The sequence below is a fragment of the Myotis brandtii genome, unplaced genomic scaffold, assembly GCF_000412655.1.
Source record: "Myotis brandtii unplaced genomic scaffold, ASM41265v1 scaffold743, whole genome shotgun sequence".
In the NCBI taxonomy this organism is placed as follows: domain Eukaryota; kingdom Metazoa; phylum Chordata; class Mammalia; order Chiroptera; family Vespertilionidae; genus Myotis; species Myotis brandtii.
This window is the reverse complement of record NW_005370960.1, coordinates 633102-637789: the sequence shown is the minus strand read 5'-3', so window position 1 is coordinate 637789 and position 4688 is coordinate 633102. Positions and strand designations below refer to the sequence as shown.

The 4688-nt window shown below is 58.9% G+C and overlaps 1 long non-coding RNA gene across 1 annotated transcript in view; it reads right to left on the bottom strand.

Moving 5' to 3' along the window:
* The window catches only part of LOC106724183, a 17792-nt gene extending 16267 nt beyond the window's left edge, over positions 1–1525 (bottom strand). The window contains exons 1-2 of the long non-coding RNA XR_001359934.1: positions 1516–1525; positions 148–155 (exon numbers count right to left, since the gene is read on the bottom strand). This is a non-coding gene — a long non-coding RNA (uncharacterized LOC106724183). The remainder of the gene's footprint in view (positions 1–147; positions 156–1515) is intronic.
* Positions 1526–4688: the final 3163 nt, after the last annotated feature.

Sequence of the window (4688 nt, the reverse complement as noted above, 5' to 3'; positions counted from 1 at the left end):
TTTTATTGATTTTTTACAGAGAGGAAGGGAGAGGGATAGAGAGTTAGAAACATCAATGAGAGAGAAACATTGATCAGCTGCCTCCTGCACACCCGCTACTGGGGATGTGCCCGCAACCAAGGTACATGCCCTTGACCGGAGTTGAACCTGGGACCCTTCAGTCCACAGGCCGACGCTCTATCCACTGAGCCAAACCGGTCAGGGCTCCTTATTGTTTTTTAAATATATTTTTATTGATTTCAGAGAGGAAGGGAGAGGGAGAGAGAGGAACATCCATGATGAGAATCACTGATCGGCTGCCTCCTGCACGCCCCCCACTGGGGATGGAGCCCACACCCGGGCCTCTGCCCCGACCTGAATGGAACCGTGACCTCCTGGTTCCCAGGCCAACGCCCAACCACGGAGCCTTGGCTTCCAGCCCTCTCTGGTCATCTTCTCACCTTGAAAGGGTAAACAGTTTGGAATTCTTGGTACAATTTTTGCTTGAAAAGTGAAGACAGTTTCTATGAGAACGGAGCGCTCTGCAGTGATTGAGTGGGATTGGTGACTAATTCACGGCCGCTGTCCACGCGGCTCCCACACAGAACGCTTCCATAAAGCACAATTACACGCTGGCAGCTCACAGGTTACGGGACATCAACAACGGCGCCTTCTGTGAAAGTAAACGCTCAGGCGGACTTGGCTGAGGGGCGAGGGCGGTCGGGGCTGGTGACCACCGTGGGGGCCTTTGCCCTCCCTCCGACGCCCTGACCTGCAGCGTTAAACAGCTCTTCCTCCGACGGAGGGGAATTGCCGCTCCCTCGCAGCTGCCAGAGTCGCTTACATCAGAGCAGCAAACATTTGGGGCCAAGAAAGCCTGGAACATAAATAAATGATCACTAAGCAAATGCGACTTGGTCTGTTCACTCGGTTGGCTTGCGTGGCTCCCTCTCTCGAGGGTTTTCTCTTGATAAAGTGGATGCCTGAGTGGCAGTGTCTTTGTTTCCCCCCAAAATACGAACAGGGGGTGTCAGGCTGACCGCGAGGTTCCCGGGTCTCTCTGGTGGTGGGTGCGTGCAGAGGTGAGGTCCCAGGCCCCGTCCCAGCTGACGCCTCCGTCCGGGCTGCCCTGTGGACGTGGGTGATCAGAGGTCCCGGGTCTGCACGCGGGCGCCCACCGTTCCTGCACGTAGAGGGGACCCACGGGGTCTGCGGGCCTGGCTCAACTCTCCAAGGGGAACGGCTCCCCCAGGAGGGCGCCACGTTCACAAACGCACGCAGGTGACTGTAAGCCTCTAACCCAGTGGTTCTCAACCTTCCTCATGCCGCCACCCTTTAACACAGTTCCTCAGGTTGTGGTGACCCCCAATTTCATTGTTACAAATTGAACATAATTAAAGCACAGTGATTAATCACAAAAACAATATGTAATTATATATGTGTTTTCCGATGGTCTTAGGCGACCCCTGTGAAAGGGTCATTCGACCCCCAAAGGGGTCTCGACCCACAGGTTGAGAACCGCTGCTCTAACACGACTGTCAGGTGGGGGCGATGAGATTTGCTGAGGGACTGCACTGGGGCACGCGAGGGCTGCTCCCGGGACAGACGCCGCAGGAAAACGGGGGGCTCCTGGGAGTGGGATTGGAGGGTGCTGACCTGCAGTGGCCGTGAGGCGTCAGAGGAGCCTGGAGGAGGGACCGGACGCGCACACTATCTGAGCGCCTTGTGTCTGAGCAGGACAGTGGGACGACCTAACCCAACGTGCTCTGTGGCTGTTCTGTTGAATGTTTGGTCTCTTTGCTGATTTTTGGAGCGGAGTCTGTGTGTGGTGTCTGTGCATGTGTGTGTGCACGCGTGTGGGCAGGCATGGGCAGGCATGTGGGCAGGCGTGTGGGCAGGCATGTGTGCACGTGTGTGGGCAGGCATGTGGGCACGTGTGTGGGCAGGCATGTGGGCACGCGTGTGGGTAGGCATGTGGGCTGACATACTGCTGTTATAAGAGGAGGTGCTTGGTACTGACTTCACTGCGGGTGCACAGGTGAACCGGGTGGGTGGCCCCTGCCCCAGAAGCTCACCGACTGCGGCCCTGCAAGCAGCGGTGTCTGTGCTTCACTGAAGGAAGAGGACGGGGCGGGGGACCCCAGTAACATCGCGGTGAACACGCATGGGTGGGGCCTCTGTTGGCCCTTGAATGACTTCATTGGGATGAACCCAGCCGTGACCCGATTGGGTCCAAGGCGGGACCTTTTTCTGATTCTGACCCGTAGAACCTGCTGTGCCACCAGGGCGCCACTCACAGCGTCTGGAGTGATGACACACTCGCTGCCCTTTGTGCGTCGGTGCGGAGCAGTGCCCGGGGTCAGTGTGACGCACCAGCCGTCTCCAGGGCGCTGTTCTGCGTGCACTGGCTCAGTCCCCTTAACGGAGCGTGCATGCTCTTGGTGCTGGAAGCTGCTCTGGCTCCGGGGAGGTGCCCGCGGCCTGCTGCCCCTGTGGGTCCCACAGCTTGTCTCACAGCGTCTGGAGTGATGACACACTCGCTGCCCTTTGTGCGTCGGTGCGGAGCAGTGCCCGGGGTCAGTGTGACGCACCAGCCGTCTCCAGGGCGCTGTTCTGCGTGCACTGGCTCAGTCCCCTTAACGGAGCGTGCATGCTCTTGGTGTCTGAGAAAGTGTGTGCAGCCCCGTCCCCAGGAGGCGCTGTCTGTCACGCCCGATGCAGTGACGTGCCTGTCGCGTCCTCAGGGAATAGCTCTCCTCTTCTGCTGGAAGCTGCTCTGGCTCCGGGGAGGTGCCTGCGGCCTGCTGCCCCTGTGGTTCCCACAGCTTGATCGTCTTCGGGTGACGGTGCTTTCACTCTGCTCTTTGGAATTGTCACCGTGGACTTCACTGTGGATTTTCTCTTGTTGAAATGTCACCCTTTGCTTTTGGAATGTTGATATTTTATTTATTTATTTTCATATTTTCATTGATGTCAGAGAGGAAGGGAGAGGGAGAGAGAGAAACATCAGTGATGACAGAGAATCGTGGATCAGCTGCTTCCCACACACCCCCGACTGGGGATGGAGCCCATAAGCCACAACCCACAACCCGGGCATGTGCCCTGACCCGGAACCTGACTGTGACCTCCTGGTCCACAGGCTGATGCTCAGCCCCCAGCCACCTGGCTGGGCTGCAGTGTTGACAGTTTACATGTTTAGTTTTTTCAGTGGCCGCCATCCAGAGGAGCACTCCCCCCGTCTGCGCACAGGATTTCAGGGGGACACGCGGATGTTGTGTTTGTGTGACAGTCATTTCACCTGCAGAAGAGCTGCGTTTTCAGCGGAGAAACGCCCTCTGAGCACCTCTCTCCTGGGCAAAGGGCTGGATTTGCGCTGCGCGGGCCCCGCGGTAGAATCGATGGGGCAGATTGGGCTCAGTGTAAACAGACACCTAGTGACCAGGCTGCTGTCCACCGACTCGGACGCTGAGGCGGCGTGACCTCCAGCTGCTGGACGTGGGTGGGCACGGACCGGGGCTGAGCTTCTGCGATGGTGAACAACCCAACGTCCTCTTCTGTCCACTAGATGGTCCAGCACTCATTACAGCATCCAGACGGCAAGGAAGGACTTGTTCAGAGAGAGGATCACGGGGGAAGGGGGGGTGCGGGATGGTGGCAAACGGGAGACGCCGTGACCAGGAGGCCCGCAGGCCTCGTCCACTAGGCCGGTGGGCTCCGCTGAGGGACGGCGCCCAGGCAGAGGGAGTGGGTGTGGGAAGTGGGGCGAAGGGGGCAGGATGGGGTCGGAGACCACAGGACACTTCTCCTGGGCCCAGCCTGTTCCGGGGGCAGGCGCTGAGCCCTCTGCTTCTCCGGCAGATGGTGTCCCAGCGTCCAGGGCCCCGGAGGGAAGCTAACACGGCTTCTTCTGAGTTGCCAGCGTTGAAAACAATTCAGCTAACCATGGAGGAAAGGGGAATTTGAAGGGTCTGCGCCTGCTCACGGGAAACGGGCACCGGTGTGTCTCCTCCCAGCCCTGCAAGAGGGAGGGAGCCTTTGCAGCCAGCGTTTTCCAGAGCACAGCAGGGTGTGTGTGCGCGCGCGCGCATGTGTGTGCACGTGTGCGTGCGTGTGTGCACGCGTATGTGTGCGTGCGTGTGTGTGTGTGTGGGGGGGGGCTTGACCTTCAGATAAAATTCACGCTGGCGAGACGTTCTCAAGTTGTATTAGCTTCTTGACAGTGAGCTTCCCAGTGGCCGTTAAGCTTCCCCTGGTCACGTGTCCAGCCCTGGACGCTCCATTAGCCACAGGGTTGAAAGTGGCAGGACAGAAAGTGGCCGTGCCCAGGGAGGCCCATCTCCCAGAGTTCCACGGAGAAGGGCGTTTCCAGAATCGCCACTACAGACCCGTACGTCCTGAGTTGGAAATGTGCAGACTCCAAGGCACCCAGCGGCCGTGGCAGGAGTAGAGACGCAGACATGCTGAAGGTGACGCGATGCGATTTGCTGAGGGACTGCACTGGGGCATGCGAGGTGCTCGGGTGAACTTCGGAGCTTGGCCCGGGCCGCTGCAGGAGGGGCCTGGTGTCTGTGGAGAAGAGTGTGGGCGGGCACAGCAGGATGGGGGCGGGACGAGCTAGGTGGTCAGGTTTGGATGTGTTGAGTTCTATACGCCAGCAGAGATCCACGGGACGTTGTCCAGCTGGTGGTTGGGGTCTGGAAGTCAGAGGG